The 19,243-nt window shown below is 20.3% G+C and overlaps 1 protein-coding gene across 3 annotated transcripts in view; it reads left to right on the top strand.

Moving 5' to 3' along the window:
• Positions 1 to 1,001: 1,001 nt before the first annotated feature.
• Positions 1,002 to 19,243, top strand: part of 5-ht7 (serotonin receptor 7) — a 398,906-nt gene continuing 380,664 nt past the window's right edge. For 2 of the 3 annotated variants that reach the window (XM_026441115.1, XM_026441118.1), the window contains exon 1: positions 1,002 to 1,986. The gene's annotated coding sequence lies outside the window, so the exon portion shown is untranslated. 3 annotated transcript variants of the gene reach the window in all.

Here is a 19,243-nt window from a genome sequence, read left to right as displayed (position 1 = left end):
TAGAAATATTATCATTTTGATTAATGAAATTACATTTTATATATACATACAAATTTAAAAACAAGAAATATCAAAACAAGAAATTCAAACATATATATACATATTCAGTATAGAATTTTCATAATTAATGCATAATTACTATATATATATATAAAATTTCCATTAATATAGAAATGAATAACAGTATTAAATATCGAAAGATCATAGCATACAGTATAATGTTCTTATGTTTCGATCGAAGGGTTGTACGTTCGAATCTTATTAGCATTTTCTTATTTTTTTTTCATTTTCTATATAAAAATTAAAAACTTTTTAAATAATTTTTAAATAATATTAAGTAATATTTTCTTCCATTCCAAGATTAAAAGTATTGTTTATTAGAATTTTCTATTTTCAAAGATAAAATTTTTTATATTACATTAAAAAATTAAATTAACGATTAAGTGAGTAAATAAATAATTATAACATTCAAAATATTATATTTTCCTTATATTTCCAAATAATTTCTTCTTTGTTCAAATCTTTTTACATGTTATTAAATTCTTATATAACCAAAAAACATATATGGCATCTACTCGTCTGAGCATCATTCGTATTCACTTAACAAAAAACTGAAGATAAACACCAATTTCGAAACTGAATTCAATATATTTGCACATCAAACACAAACCATAGAAAGTTCCCATGCGAAACCAAAAAGGTTATTCACGTAAGAGCAGACCAAGCATATTATATTTTTACTTTTTCTATTTTTTATTTTCGATCGATTGAAACCACCGAACTTTGAAAAGTTTGGTTAGATTCGCGGCATGCGTGTGGCGCGAAAAATGCGTTCGTCTAGCAGACGCACGCGGACAAGAAAACAACAGCATAGGGCGTTACGATACGTTGCGTCATGCCCCGGATGGTTTTCCGGATAGGGCAGTAATTTGGCGGCGCGGCGCAAGCGCTGCAAGGCGGGTCCAGGTCAACGGCAAGAACCCGGTCTAGTCGTACGACGAACGTCTAACCGACTTGTCGTTATCGCGATTCTCTGCAAGCCCGTGAGTACGTTCGCTTCCCCCTCTATCTCCCTAGTCAGCTAGGGAAGTCGAAGCAACAGGACGAAGCTCAAACAGATCGTTCGAACTTGCAGCATGGACTTTCTCCCTTCGCTAAACGATCGTTGTGCAAACTATCGTTAAGTTATCAATATATATTCTTTTCCTTTAAACAAAAAAAAAGTGATGATTGAAAGTGAACTGTCCATTGGTTAACAAATTAATTGAATTTCAATTAATTGAATTATCGATAATTATCGATTTGAAAATTAAGTATTCAATGAATTACAATCATTATATAATGTAATATTGTTCAGAATATTGAAAGATATTAGTTCGGAAAAGAGAAGTGTGTTGGAACATGTGAAAATCATAGAGCAACGATATAAAAAAAATTAATAAGTTTTTTTTATTCGTAAGAAATCGTTCAATCAAAAATAGTAAATGAAAAGAAGTATAAGCAAAAAGAATCGCCATTAGGAAATTCATAAAAAAAAGCTCTAGATTAAAAAAAATCTTTTTCCTTTCTTCATTTATTTTCGTGCTCAAATATCGTACGTAAAATGGAAGATACGCAGAATTCGATGTTTTTATTTTCTTTTCTTCTCTTTTTTAAATTTCTTTCTACTTTCATCAAGTGTGAGAAAGAAAGGAAGTGATGGAATAAGTGTAAGACTAGGATAAAGGTCAACGTACCTGTTTTGTTTTCACTCTACAGTTCAACTGTAGTCGTTATTTTCCGGGCAGTTGGAATAGTGTCGTTGAAATGGTAATTACATTGGAGTGATGTGAACAGTTTCTGGTGATACTCGACGAAGTTTCTCGAGAGATGAATTAACCATGCAAGGATCGACGATCGATTGGGAGATAAAGGAATCCAATGGAAACTGGTATTCCTGTATTTGCAGTACTTCGATAAGAGCATCGCATATTATTGTTCCTACAAGTATGTGAATTTCACTCCTCTTATCCTTAATGTTCTATAAGGATTATTGTTAGGTTATTAGGATATAATGCAAAGGAAAGATAAAAGCTTTTTGATAAATGCATATAGCGCGTATTATGAAAAGTCGATTTATTAAATTTGTTGCATCGGAGAAAAATTTTTAAAACGATTTCAAACGTGTTCATACACATTCGTTATAATTAGTACGCACGTCATACTGACAAAATTGATTACATTTCTATGATAATTCTTTTTGATGAGATGAAATAATTTGCAATGGTAACTTTGCAAAATTAACAAAAATTAAATTAGAAAATTTTATTATAGCTAATTATAAGAAACACTGATAACTGATAATTATTTATCAAGATATTTGTCAATTTTCATTATTTTTCATTATTTTATTCGTATTTTAATTTTTTATTCATTTTTATCACAGTATTAAAAAATATTTAATAAATATTTTGAAATATCTATAATAAATATATAATATTTTGAATATTTAATTTATTTTGATGAATTTAACAGAAAATATTAAATAATGAAAATTTTTATGTAGTTTGTATAAATAACGAAAATTTTTAATTACAATATCTAATGAATGTAATTAATATATTTGTAAAAGTGTTACTGCAGTTATATTATTTATTTTAAATAAAACATTAAGTTTTAGATAATTTTTAATTTTAATATTCTGTTATTCATATTATGATAGAGAATAAAAATAAATTTTTCGATAAAATAATAAAATGTTAATAATATTATTCAGTATTAGTATTAAAATTATAATTAAAATTCAGTATTTGGTTTTGATATTTAATATTTTAATTAATTAAAATTAATAATAATAAATATATCAGTATAATTTTTTATTTATATTGATAAAATCTCAATATTATTATATTAATCTCGAATCATTAAAAGAAATATTTCTCTTTATTTCATATTTTATTAAATATTTCACAAGATATATACAATTTTATGCAATTATTATTCTAATGATATTCTATCAAAAGCATATTTGATTTTCAAACTTATATGATAATCACGCACACATTGCATGAAATATGTGCATTTGAATGAAGAAACGTAATGTAATATTTTCAACGTGCAACATATTCGAATTGATTTTTCAACATAAAACATTATTGAGCGACGCTCAATGTAATTTTGAAATTCAATTAAATTGAACTTGAGTTGAAATACAAAAAATTGATCAGCATCAAAAGATAATAATATCGTATGTAGCTAGATATTCTCAATAAAATAGTTTGTATTTAGACGAGTGATTTAATCATGCGAAAAAACGCGAATAACTTGGCTTTAATCCTCTTTGTATACACGAAACCTTTGAAACAAATGGAAATATCATGGTAATTATTATGCTATCAATTATATCACCATTAGAAAATACACGCAACGCCTTCAAGGCCTTTAAAGGTGACTCTCGTCAATTTGTTGATTATTCCTTATATTTTATGGTGGCGACTATGCTCGCGATCTTAACTATTTTTAATTATCTGCAATTGATACTGTCAAATGAATAAAAATTACATTAGTATTTTCTTTGAAATATAAGAAAATTTTTTTATTATTTATTATATTAATTTTTCTTTTAAAAGCAATTTTAAAAGCAATTTTCGTGAAAAATAATTATTTCTATTTTACAAAAATTTCATAATTTAAAATTATAAACAAATGCAACTTGATTAAAAGTTTTTAAGTTTTTTATTAATAAATAAAATTATGAAAATAAAAAGAACATTATTACATTAATTTTTTAATTATTATTATGATCTACATGTTTCGATTGCATGTTTTATATTAATATAACTGTAACAACAAATACAAAAGAATTAATGTTAATTAACTTATATAATAAATTATAATTAAAAATTCACATAATATTTTTTTTTTCGAAAAAAAAAATTCATTATATAATTATTATTAATTAAGTAAATTATGTAATAATATATTTCTATTTGGCATATAATAGAATATAAATTGTTAAGAAAATCTAACACTAATTTTTTACTTTATTTATCTTTTAGAATCTGAAAATTTACTTTTTCTTAGCCATTTTTTGAGTTTCCATCACATGTACCCAATGGGATTTAAGTCTGGCGATTGCGGGGGTGTAGGTACATAGAAGTTATACTATATAAAATCTGTTAACAGATGGTGTATTCGAAACTCCGATTCCGTTGGAAATGTTTCTAATTTTTTTAGTTTGTTAAGCACTTTTTACAAATTCTCTTTAAATAAAATATTTAAATAATAATATCCATTATTCAATCAATAAATATGATATTAATTCTTTAACTCTTCTTTCTAATAATATAGTACACTTATTCATCATCATATTTTCTTTTTATGTTTCACAGTAAATTGTATATATGTATGTATATATGTTTTTGAGTATATGTAATTTTGCACTAGTTTTTCATCATGTACAGATTTTTTCTTTAAATGAGAATTTCTTTGAATGAAGGAATATGTTAAATTAAAATTATTAAAAAGAGTTTGGTTCAAAGAAGAATATCATATAATATTTTTTTTTATACATTGAAAAAAAAATTTTAAGATTAATCTCATTTTTTAAATGAAATCATACAATTTTGAATATATCAATTTATATTCGACATATTCTTTATAAAATTCTTTATAAAATATTCTTTATTATCTTTACTTATATAAAAAGATTATTGGTTTAAGAGATATTTCAATTTAAATGTTGTAGTTTTAAAGTTTATTGATTGAGAATATATAATTAGTCAAAATTGGCTTTAATTCAATAAGATAATCTTCACGAAGAAATTAAACAATATAAATACTTATATAAATGTATTTTTCTTATTTATCGAATGGTTATGTTTATTATTGTTCAATGCATATATTATATTTCATGGTATTTTATTTAAATAATCAAAAAAAATACATGTGTTTTATTTTTATATGCTGTTTGCAAAAGTTATCTAATAAAATAAAATCAAAATGAAATAGAATCAATCTTTTCAATTCTCGAATTTTAGTACTAAAGAACTTTAATATTTAATGTTTAATTGAAATATCTTCTAAATTAATGATTTCTTATATAAATATATAATAAGATTCTTTTTATAGGAAAATCAAATAGATCGATTAATGCTTTTAAAATTGTATATACTTCTATTTAAAAAAAAAAAAAAAAGAAATTGATTTGATCTGTAAAAAGATAATTTATATATAATAAATTTACATAATTTATATTCTGCTTAAAACCACATTTATTAAAATATTTTTTTGATAATTTCAATTATGAGATATTTCAGTATTTTTATTTAAAATTATAAATATTTTGTATTTTTGTATTTATTTTTTTATTCTTTATATATATTATTATATATATTATTCTATATATATAATATATAAAAAATGGATATTTTTATTCTCTAATATATAAAAAAAATAAATTATTTTTAAAAATAAAAATTTTTTTTAAAAATTATTAAAAATATTCTCTATAATTAAAAACACATTCGATTCATTGACAATATATTGATAACATATAAATTATTTTTCCAAAAATTCATAAAAATTTCGAATTTGTATAATTTAGTAACCATGTCGAAAAGAGCTGATTTGAAACAAACGGGAAAAAAAGCAAGAGATTTTTTTTGTGAGGCTTGGATTAACGAGATTTTATGAGCGATGAGGGATTATCTCTAGCTGAAAGAATGAAAAGGACCGGATAAAATTAAAAAGATTATTTTTTTTTTTCCTTTTGAAATCATAATAAATAATATTTTAAAACACTTCAGTTCCTTTGAAAGTTTTCTGTTTGCATCATACATTCGTGTAATCATATGATATAATTATATATTTAAATTTAAATGTAAAAAAAAAATTTTTCTTTTGTAGAAATTTTTAAATTATTTGTTTGGAATTTTTCATTCATTAAAGAAATAATGTAATTATATATAATTCAATTCTTCAATAATATCATATATTTAATCAAAATAATATTTTCATATATTTTTATGCATTTTTAAAAACAATTTTATTAATCCATATTTATGATAATTAATTTGAAAACCTAAAAATCTTGGATTATTAAATTTTTTTATTTTTAAAATTTATTTATTTTATTGTCATTATAAAACAATTTATTCTATAAAATAACTTAACCATTTATTATTATTAGGTTAAAATAAAATATTTTTATTCTGTATTATTTTTTTTATATATTTTATTTTTTATTTTTTTTAAATATTTTTATTTCCATCTATAATTCTAATAATTTCTAATAATTTCTAATAATTTCTCCAAATTATTAAATTCATATAACAAAATCACAAGAATATTTTAATCATTCATTATAATAATTTTCTCAATATTCTATATATATATTTGATTTATAAGTATAAAATTTTTTTAATATCATTAATATATATATATATAATATATATATTAGTATAATCATTATATTATAATTCTTATTAATTATTAGTCACAATTGACAATATTAAATAATATCAGCTTAGCAATTTTTTATATATAAATATTACATAAAACAGTATATTATATGTAGTTAACAGAATGATATATTTATAATTTTCATTATTGTATAATTCTTCATTATAATTTAGAATTTTTTTTTAGATATATAAGACTCAAAATTTTATTTCGTATTTTTATTTCTTCCTAAATCGAATTATTTTTTTTATCTTATAATATAGAAACATAATATAGAAATAACATTGTGGATGTACATGGTTATTCAATTTGTTACAATTATGTCCGCGAATATGGAAAAACGTCCCTGGATCTGTATTTACAGAAGAAATATTTGAGGTGCAACTTAGTTCAACTGTATTTCACTGGCTATTTCCCTCATCGACAGCACGCTTTCCTCTTTAAATATCACTTACCTCTCCGGGTCTCTCAGACTCCAGGAAAAAATAACTTTTTCCCATTTGAATCCTCGTAATCTCGCGTTTTTGCTTAACCACTCGATGCTCACCGTTTCATCTGTTTGTTCCGACCTTGTTGCTTATTTTTTCCACGGGTTGCATATTTAAACATGATGTTGAATTTAATATTGTACGTTCTAAATATGAAGTATAAGATTTCATATTTTTAAATGTGAAATAGCTAGAAGAATAATGTTAATTTTCAGTTGAAAATTGCATATCGAAACAACAAATATATCAAAGTTTTTCGTTGAAAAAAATATATTTAAATAAAAAGATAATAGTTAAAATTATCTATTTAAAATTTGTTTTCAATAGAGCATTTTTTAGAAAATATTTCTATTTAAATTATTAATTGTATGTTATATTTAAATTATATATTTCTTATATTAATTTTATTTAAATTATATATTTAATTATATTATAATACTTAATTGTATATATTTATATATATTTAATTATATGTTATACAATTGTATATTATTAAGTTTTTCTAAGTATTTCTATTTTTTAAATTCTTTAACTTATTATTAATTTATTTAAAATTATTTATTTTAATATCTATTTAATGATAATTAATTATTTGATTTTGTAGGATTGAAAGCAAACAAATTCACGCAAAATTTAAGCTTACAGTTAGAGTATAATTGTTAGAGTTAATAAGCATTATTGTTCTAATATTTTTATAATTTTTATTTATTATAAGTATATATTAAATAAAACATAATATATATATATAATAAATATAAATATAATAATTATATGAAAGATTAAATTTATCAAAAAATTACTTATTTCTAATTTTGTACTTAATATTTAATATTTATATAAATAGCTATCGATAAGTTTCTTTAAATTCAAAAATTAATTGTAACTCTTAACTTTTTAGATAAAATAATGGGAAAAAAGTTATTTCTGAAAGTAATATAAATAATATAAGTAATATAAATGACTTAGTTATTTTTAATCTATCGGTATCCAAAGGTTAAAGGATAAAATACATAAAAATACATCATACATCATAATTGTAATTAGCATTTTCATCTAATATAATAATGTTACAAATTCAAGACATAAGTATATTTATACTTAAACATTTATATTTAATATAATAGATCTGCTTATATAGGATGTTAATATATTCATGGAATATTTGTAGAAGTTAGTTTTAGAAGTTAAAATAAATTGAACAAAAATTAATATACAAAAACATTGATTGAAATCTATTTATAATTATAAATAACTTATATGATTATAAGTAATTAAAATTTGTGCTAGATAAAGCAAGACATAAAAAAAGAGATGCACAATTCTATTTTTGTCATACTCTCATTGTACTTTATTTCCATTTTGGTTTATTTAATCTAAAGTTCAATTATTTAACTCTCTCAATTTTTCAAATGTGTGCTATGAATATATTTAATATTTTGTACAAATTATATCCATTTATCTTTTCAATTTATTGTCTTCAAATACTGATTGAATTGGAATGTTGAGAACATATTTCTTTCTTTTGACACGAGACAAGCGCGTAAAATTACAAATATGGCGCACGATATTTCATCACGTTACATATGCTTGTTGCAAAATGCTTGCTGCAAATATCTATCGACAGCAGCACTCTATACGCATCGTTTACCTTCCCCATTAGTCATTGATAAATGTGCAGCTTGTATTGTCTCCATATTTCCTTTACTTTAGCTATACTGCCAAGTCTATAGTCATCCCATCTCGTCCTCGTGCTCGGTTTCTTTTTTAATATCGAAATATCGTGCTCCACTTTTTTTTTCTTTTTCTAATCTCCCAAAAATGCTTTCCATTCGGCATAGTTGTAGTATTTACAGTCCAAATCGATTTCGAAATTGCGAAACTTGCAGCGATTGCGATGAACTACCTTACTCTCGTTTCTCTATTTTTCATCGGAACTACATGTAATGCGTTCCTGAGAGGTGTTCGTTTCAACTTACGCCACGAGCTTTTTTGTAAACTGTTGCATTCAAACGAGTTGTGGAAACATTGAAAAATCTCTATTGTTCAAGTGTAAAACGAAACATATAGTATAGGTGTTTTGTATTGATTTATATTTCATATAAGATTAGAATAAGAAATAGTATATATATATATATATATATATATATATATATTATAAAATAGTATATATTAATCTGATAAATATTCTTCAGTTTAAATGAAATTGTCAATATGTATATTAAATTTAAGTTCTGAAAGTACTATTATATATAATTAAATATAAAATACAAATGTATTTATATTATTATTTAAAAATTTCAATATTTTTTTCATTTTTTAAACTTTATATGAGATAAAATAAGAATAAGATTTTAATATATAAAAATGTTCAGCTTTTAATTATTATTTTGATCTAAAAAAAATTTCAAAATTGAATTTGCTCAAAATATGAAAATATCCTAAGATTTTGAAGATTGATTTCATACTCTGAAAGAAATTTGTCATTGAAAAAAATTAGTTCATATAAAATTAATTATACTTTATACTATACTATACTAATATTATATGTATAAACTATATTATATATAGTTTATATATATAAACCTAATTATACTTTATACTATATTATACTATATACACATTTTTAAATTATACATAAAATTTAAATTTAAATTAGATAAATTTCTTTAGTAAGATAGTATTTTTTAATAAGAAAGTATTTTCATTCTATAGTTATTATATATATATTAGTTATAAGGAATTTTCATAAGTTATTAAATTATCATATATTATTTTATCATACTGTTATTATTATTATCGTAAATTTTATATTATTAAATATATATATTTCTTTAATACGGATCAATATTGTACATTTACATATTAACATTTAAACAATATTCATAAATTTGAATTCATTCTGTGTTTCTGATTAAAATTATTAAATAAAATATTCATTATTTTAATTTACAAAATTCGTGTAATATTTTAATTATAAATATCTTATGTGATTCTTTTTATTTAATATCTTATTTTTAAATAAAAATTTATAAAAAAATATGTCATAATTTTTTGAAATGTTATGCAATTATAAGAATATAAATGAAAAAATATATTTGAAAAAAATAATCAATTCATTATATATAAAAAAGAATGTAATAGATATAGTATTTGTGTGACTTGGATAGACTAATTATAAATAAACTAATTCGATTTATAATATATTATATATTGGAAATATAATTTCTCTTCGATCTTTTCTATTTTATAAATATCCTCGAATGTTTAATGCTATTTTAATAAACATATAATTCTGTACCATAAAAATTCTATGCAAAGTAAAAAGTAAATACGTGGAAATATAAGTTTGATTTAGACTTAATCCCCTTCGTTATTTCTTTTTATTTCTTTACAATTCTAAGCGTGTATTATTAGCATGTATTAAACTTTATCTCGTTCAATTTTCTTTATTAAAAAAACAAAAATAATTGAAAAGTCGAAATTAAATTTAAAAAATTGAACATTTTTATTCATAGCTTATAGGAATATTACATGTTTTTTTTATTGAATTACAAAATAATCTTTTTTCCAAAATTTGAATAATTTTTTCTTTTATTAAACATTTTTCTCATTAAAAATATTGTTTCTTAAATGTCTTTTAAAAATATTATATCCACCATATTGATAGATATAACCATATTGGTTTTACTTTAAGTATAATAACTTTTATTAAAATGATATATAATATACATATTTTCATTAAAAGAGTCTTAAAAATTTCCTGTAAAAATTTTCTTAAACAATCTTTTATTATAAGTTTTCATATTTAATGTCTTGTATTTATTGTATTCTCGTTTATCTTTTGCTTTCCATTTGAAATTCCAGTCAGTTCTTTCTATTATTATGTTTTTCCAAGTAAGATATATTCTAAATTTCATCCTTCAATAATCATACTCGTTATACGTACGTTTTAGATATGTTATTTCTAACAAATTTACTTAACAGAAAATTTTTCGTAATTCCCCTCCATCGTATTCATTAATTCAAGATATTTTTTTTTATTTTCACGATGATTTTAACTTGGTCATATTATTTATATTTTGGTTTTTAAATGAATGTCAGTTTGTTACATCAGTTTTCATTTTTTCAACATTATTATAAAGTCGTTCAAGAATTTTATTCACGAATTTCTTTCTTCTTCTTTTTGGTCGATATTATCGTTACGACGCGCAAAACTACATTCTTAGTATTATCGCGATGTAGTCTGTTCCATTTTCCAAGTGAAAGGAATTTTCGCTTTATATTTCACGGGCTAGAGCTTCTCGATATCCTTTTTCCAAAGCCTAGTCGAGAATATTTTTAACTTTTTTTAGCTGTTGCATCTGACATGTTTAATGTTAATTTTATGATCAAAAAAAATTTTTATTTATAATGTTGTATAAATAAGTTATTCCATTATATAATATTTCATATATATAATTTTTAGAAACTTGAATTTAATATATTAAACAATAAAATTTTTTTTTGAATTATAAAATTAATTAAAAAATTAAAAAATTATAAAATTAATTAAAATTTATTTAAAAAATTAATAAATAAATAGGAAAGATTGGGACTGGTAAATCAATTATTCAGTTTTTGATTTTTAATGAATTATATGGACAAAATATGATTATAAAAAATATTGTATTTAATTAGATTATTTGTTTAAATAATTACAAATGTCTTTATGTAGTAACAATTGAAATATTTTAATGTTTTTCTTTCGAAATTAAAAAAAAGATTAAAAGCAGTTGTATAGCAAATGTATAGCAAAATTAAAAAATATAAATAAATTGTATTTTAATTTTATATTAAAATGAGATTTTTATTTATTGTATATTTCTCATTATTTATTTTATTTAAGTTTTTATATATTTATCTCTTATTTGTTATTATTATTTAATAAAAAAATTTCTTGATCTAGTTTAAATTTTTTGATCCTATAAATTAATTTTATAAGAAAGATTCTTCAATTGAGATTATTATTTAAATAAAAGTATTTTTTTTTTAATTTAAAAATGATAAGAATTAAAATTTTTTAACTGAAAGATAACTAGATTTATTCAATTTTTGAATCTTTTGGATGGAAGTTTTCCAATTTCTCAATCTAAAGATAGTTAGGTTAAGATAGTTCGTAATTTCTGCATAATTCAGTGTATCCTTTATTTGATGTGTTCTGAATTTTTTATTTCAAATCTAAGATTTTTAAATTGGATTTATTATAATCTAAAATATTTTTTGAAGTTTCTTAAAGTCTTGAAATAAGATTGTAAGATTTATAGTAAGCTTAATGTAATGGAATAGTCTGATGTAAGTGATCATTGTCTATGATCGTGAAGTTTGATCTTACAATCTTCGAGGGATTTGATGCATGTATCACAATTCTGGGATATGGAATTCAAACTTCTATGATCTCGGAATATAATATAGTTTGTGGATATGAAGTTTGAAGCGATTTGGGATTCTGTGAATTAGCAAGCATAATGTAATTTTTAAATAATGATATAATTCTATTAGTATAGATTTTAAAATTTTATGATTTTTACGAAATTTAAGATAGATATAATGATTTTTAGTTTGAAGATTTGATTGATAATTTATTTTAGAAAGAAATAATGAATTACAAATAATGAATACATATCATTCTGTAAAAAATTTGTAATATGAGACATATGTATATGCTTTATATGCTCATTTTGAATATAATATCTTATATTTTTGCGCTTATGCGAAAGAATTTATTTTTTTTTATTTTATTTTTTCAACATATTTAATTTTTAATTATACTTCAAATCTGATAAATCATAAAGAACTTTAATAAAAATATTTTTTTCAATTAAAATTATTTTTTCTAATTTGCAATTATTTATTTATATGTATTAATGTGCATAAAAAGTTCTATAAAATAAAATAAAAAAGAATTAAAATTTAAAATGGTTATATTACTTTATATTACTTTAGTAATTAAAGTTAAATAAATATTTTATAAAAAAAATTTTATTAATTATTTAATTGATCTTTTTAAGAGAAATTCATTCATATTATAATTTATTATAAAATTTATTTTATCATTATAATAATTATAAACAAATATTATCCTTGCAAATATTATTTATAGTTCAAGAATTTTTAAAGAAACGTATAAATTTTTATCATTAAAAAACATTTCAAATTTTAATGCATATTATTACTTTATTCAATCCTTCGTACATTTTTTTTCTTTTATTTTTATCTATTTACGATTTTATTTTAAATGAAGCATTACCTTTTCATTACCTTTCCATTTCTCTTTGAACTAACAACATTTCTTTTTTTTTTATATATCGCGTATTGAAAACAGAATATGCATTTTTTTTTATTTTTCTCGTCGCATGATTTTTACATAATCTTGATACACTATTAGCATTGAATGCTCCAAAAGGAATTATTTTGCGATGTTTTTTTGATTCATCCAACTCTATCGAGAATCTATGAGAAATCAACAAGGATTTGAAACATCTTCAAGAAATGTTATGTTTCATTAAGCTTTAAAAACCTGTATCGTTTGAAAATTGGAAATTATTTATAATTAATTTGTGCAAACATGCTTTTGCTTAATCCTCAGTTTATTTTCTTTTTTTCTTAAAAAGATATTGTAAATCTCTTAGTGAGTTTCATATTCATAAATTATCGATTTAAAATATCTTTTTCTCAGGATGAAGATGAAATAAAAACCATAAATAAGTTTTAATCAAATTTAATTAAAATTTAAGAAGTCATGAATATTTAAAAAAAAATTAAATTTTTAAATAGACTTTAAATGAAATGAATTATTTTTAACTAGTAATTTCTCATGTTTAATAATATTTTATTTCTTTAATTTTAATAAGGAAAGTGGCGAACAATTAGATATGGATTTTGATAAAAGAACAATAAAAAATAATAGATTTTCACTTTTTAAATTTGAATTATCGCAGCCAAAAATAATAGATACGTATTTTTATTTTTGGATAATTCAAATTTAAGAAGTGAAATTCTCAAGAATTCGATTTTTTAAAAATTAATTTGGAATTAGCAGAAAAATTTTTTTAATGAAAATTAAATACTTTCGAAAAATACATATTAAAAGAAACATTAAAATTAATAAAAAAATTTTAAACTTTTTAAACAAAATTGCAACGACCATATTTGAAAAAATACAATAATTATATATACACATTATATAGATTGTATTTTTATTACGAAAATATGTATATAATGTAACTTTTTTTCGATATTATTGATGCAAATATTCTATTTTTTTTATCGATTAACAATGATTAACATTCAATAATAATATCGACAATATTAAATTGGTGAGAGTCATTATTATATTCGTTGATAGATGGTCACGTCAATATTGATAAAAATAAAATATTTGCTAATGCACCAATTAATATTAAAGAAATTAAATATATATATATATATATATATATATATATATATATATATATATATATATATATATATATAAAATTTGATATGCTGTGGTATATTCATTTTTATGTTATATCTATTTTACTATATGTTTCTTTCAGATAAAATATACGATCGACAATTTTTTTAAAAAATGCAAAATTTTATTTTAATTATTTCCGATATTTAATTAATTCTAAAAGTTCAAATTTTGGAGTTTGATTTTATCTTAAACTTGAATTACCACACCTAAAAAAAATATATGTTTATCATTTTTAGCCATTTTTTTCAGCCTGCAAAGTTTCATCAATATCAGTATGTAACTGTTTGCGGCCTTATATTAAAGTACCTTATATTAAAGTTGATATTATCTCTAATCTATCTAATCTTTTCATGCTACATATAAGAAAGTAGTACAAAATAAATTCAACATATCCACTTTAAGGAAACAAAATTGGATATATTTTCTTTAACAATGGTAAATATATTAAAGATTATGTCTTAAAAATGTATAGATATGTATTAATACATTTGTTTTAATCCTTGCAATTTTTAACATTTCTGTATAGTACTATATTTAAAAATGTACGAAATACAGATAATTATAGATTAATTACACGTGTGCATTTTTATTAAATATATTTTTTAATACATGTTTTAATACATGTGAAGTAGAGATTTTTAAGATATCTTATAATATATTTATTATAAATAACTTAAAATAAATTTTTAATCAAATGTATTAAAAGCAATTATAATTTTTGAAATATAATATATTATGATATAAATGTAATAGGGAAATATTAAATCTATCTGTCTTTGACTTAAAGAAAATAGAAAAGAATAAATAAATCTATTTTTTTCCTAAAAGAGAAAAATAATATATTAAAAAGCAATATATTAGTTAAATATATATATATATATATATAATAACTTTAATATGTAGATATGTCTTAAAAATTATATTTATTTCTTTCTGAATTTACAGTAACTATTTGAACATTTTTTTCTACACTTCTATAGATCAAATATTTTCTTTCAACCATATTTTCATAATAATTTAAATTATTAATTTATTTTTATATATTTCAAGCATATCGATTTAATATTTCTATAAATTTTATATTTATATTATGCAGTGTTTTAGATTTCAAAAATTGTAATATTTTTAGTAAATTTCATATTTTTAATCGAAAATTGTTTACCATGAAAATATGAAAAAGTATCATTTCCGTATTTTATTTATTTATTAATTGCCATTCTTTAAATAATTATCGCCATTTAAAACCGGAACCTTGTATATACGTTGATGCAATTGTTATACGGCGTGGTCCGCTTTGTGTAAGACCAAGCTGCTAATAAATATGGAGAGGATATCCACTTTTTAATTAGCGCTTCCGTCAGACGATAAATTTCATTATTCTTTCAGAATTGACCAGGGATACGCTGTTTGTTATTCGTTATTCGTGGAATTATCATTTTTTTTTTAATTATGCTTTTTTTTAGTTGGTTGCTATTCTTTAATTTTGTGCAATGCTTGAAGTGCTTTGATCTATAAGAAATTTCATCGGAATGATGAAATATTTGGATGAATGTTTTAAAAATAGAATGAGTACTATTTTTGCATTTTTATAATAAGCTTAATATGAATTTAGATTATTATTTCCTTTCTTTCATTAAGTATATTATATTATAAAAATAATGTTTTTAAATATATTGGAATTTATTATATATTCCATTATATAAAATTATAATTGAAAATGCAATATTAAGAATTTTAAAATATATTGCTAATTATATTGCTAATTTAAATAAAAAAATTATTAATATTATAAATAAAATGAAAGTGAGAGAAAGAAAGAGAAAAAGAAATTATTCTATTCTTCTATTGTCAATTTTAATGTTAATTTTAAAAAAATTGAAAATTATAATACATAGATCTTACAAAATATATAGATTGAAAGAATTAATCCGATTTACATACCATTATGATTCATTTCTAATCATTTAAAACTTCTGAAATTTTCAAGTACTTTTATAGGGTAAAATCGTGAAATTTGTATATAAAATATTTGATGTATATGAAGATTTTCAATTTTAGATACATAATGTATTAAATAATATATTAAATAATATTTGAGAAATTATTTCGTATCAAATTTTTAATGTATTTGAAATATTTTATATTTTATTTTATAATATGTTATATATTTGTGATATATATCAATAATTTCATTATTTTATTATTGATATAGTATCTTATTTCGTATAGATATATGGTATAATGTTAAAATTAAATTGCATAAATTGTTCAATGTAATAATTCATTGTTATACTTTAGTATCTTTAGTGCATTTACACGTATGTGCTATACATTGTCACTTCAATATTTAAAATACAAATATATTGTTGTTTCTGTAAAATATTTATATATATAATATATATAAATATATAATAAATATATATATAAATGTGTATATAAAATATGTTTATAGATCAGATTAACTGATAGATTAGCAAATAATAATAAATGATTCATTTGTTTGAAAAATCGTTTGAAACTTTTAATATTTTTATTATATCAATAATTGATAAATCAATTTAATTTTTAATTTTTAATTATATATTATTTTCCATGTATGATAGTAACATTATTTTAATCATTATTAAAATTAATTTTGCACTTCTGAAAGTATAAGAATAAATATAAGAATAATCAAGCGAGAATCTATATTCGAAGATGTTTTCACGCGAATAATAAATCAACCAAAATCGTTCATTTTAGTGCAGAATTGAATGAATAATACTATTATGCAAATGGAATATTCTCTTCAGAGAAAACTGTTTAAATACGAATTTATCCTTAATTGTCGATTGACTTCTATACATAATTATATTATAATTGTGATTTATATATTATATTAAAATGATACTAATCAGGTACTGTATTTATTGATTTTATTATATTTTCTCTATTTTTTTTTCTTTTTAAAACAAACTCTCTTTTTTTTTTAACTTTTAATTGGAAATTCAAGAAGATGAGTAAATAAACTTTAGCAATATAATAACATTTGATGGAAATACAATAAGCTTTGAATCTAATTAGATAATTATATTTAAATAATTAAATGTATTTTAATTATTAATAAAAAATTAATATTGTTAAATATTGAATATATGTATTTCTGTATAAAGATTTAATTATAAAAAAATGTTACGACAAAAAAAGATATCATACAGTCGCACAAATATTAATAATTAATACATTTATTACTTTTATGCAAAATTGAATTAATTATTAAGAAAGTGATAAATTGTTTGAATGTTATATTTTTACATTTTAATATAATAATTATAAAATAAATAGCAAAAATTTATAATAATTTTTTATTAAAGTCACAAAAAATTGTTAAAAATTATTTCATGATTTTGAAATATTTATATCTTTTTTTTATTGAAAAATTAAAAAAATAGTTATTATAATATTATAAAATTATATTTATTATAATAAATATGAAATTCATTTGAAGAATTTAATAGTATAAATAGTAATAATATTAACAGTAATCATTAATATAAATAAATAATGATAATAATAATAATAATAATAATAATAATAATAATAATAATAATAACAATAACGACAATAACAACAATAACAACAATAACAACAATAACAACAATAACAACAATAACAACAATAACAACAATAACAACAATAACAACAATAGCAACAATAGCAACAATAGCAACAATAGCAATAATAATAATAATAATAATAATAATAATAATAATAATAATAATAATAATAATAATAATAATAATAATAATGATAATGATATTTTTATTACTATATTATTATTTTTGCTATTACAAATAATAATAAAAATTATATATAATAATAGAATTATACAATTAGGTACCAATAATTGTAAAAAAATTTAATTTTTATTATAATAATGCAAATAAAAATTTCTTATAATATAAAATAGATAATAATTCTTAAAAATTTTAATAATTTTCAAATAATTTTTCAAATTAGTGTTAAAAATTGATGATTATTTCAATTCTTCTGAATGGAAACATAAAAATGAAAACTGTTAGAATATAATAAAAGAAGAGCTTAATATTATCGCGATTGGTATGTTTCACGCATCAAAAGAATTGTAGAAGGAAAGGGATGTTCTTCGGTTAGTTGAAAACGCATTTCCGCTGCTAACGACTTTCCTTTAGAGCTTTCAGTTCCGCAAACCAATTTCCTCTACCAAATGCGAACTTGTTTCTGTCTTTTTTCCCACCATTTCTTCCGATTGCACATCTGTGAAATTCGAATCATCTTCATTTAGAAAAAGAAAAAGAAAAGATTTAAGAACATTTTGCAAAAAATTGTCTGATCATTTTTCTCATTTTTCTTATGTTTAATTTTTCGAAATCAATTCTCATGCTTTTTTTCCTTCTTTTTTTCTTTTTTTTTATTAATTAGATATTGATATATTTTTTTCCAGTATCTTGTCTTCCACTCATTATTTTTAAAATATAATTAATTAATTCTTTAGAAAGTAAAAGAAATTATTGTTTGCACTAATGTGTCTGTAATAATTTATTTCATTTTGCATAGTCTTTAATGAAATTCACAAATGATTGGCATTTCATTGTAGCTTAGAAGAGAGAAAATGACGTTAATCTGGCTATTCATACATGTGCTGACTTTGTTCTAGATGAACGTGAAAGCGGGATTTCTAGTCTGTTTGCTTCTGTATTAAGTCTGAATTGAATGCTTCTATTTCTCGCTATTAATCTTTTATTTCGATATTTAACTTACAATATATTTGCTTTTTTTTATTTATAATAAAATGTAT

Source organism: Apis mellifera, linkage group LG6 (genome assembly GCF_003254395.2).
Source record: "Apis mellifera strain DH4 linkage group LG6, Amel_HAv3.1, whole genome shotgun sequence".
NCBI classification, from domain to species: domain Eukaryota; kingdom Metazoa; phylum Arthropoda; class Insecta; order Hymenoptera; family Apidae; genus Apis; species Apis mellifera.
The sequence above is the reverse complement of the archived record's forward strand: the minus strand, read 5'-3'. Positions and strand labels throughout refer to the sequence as shown.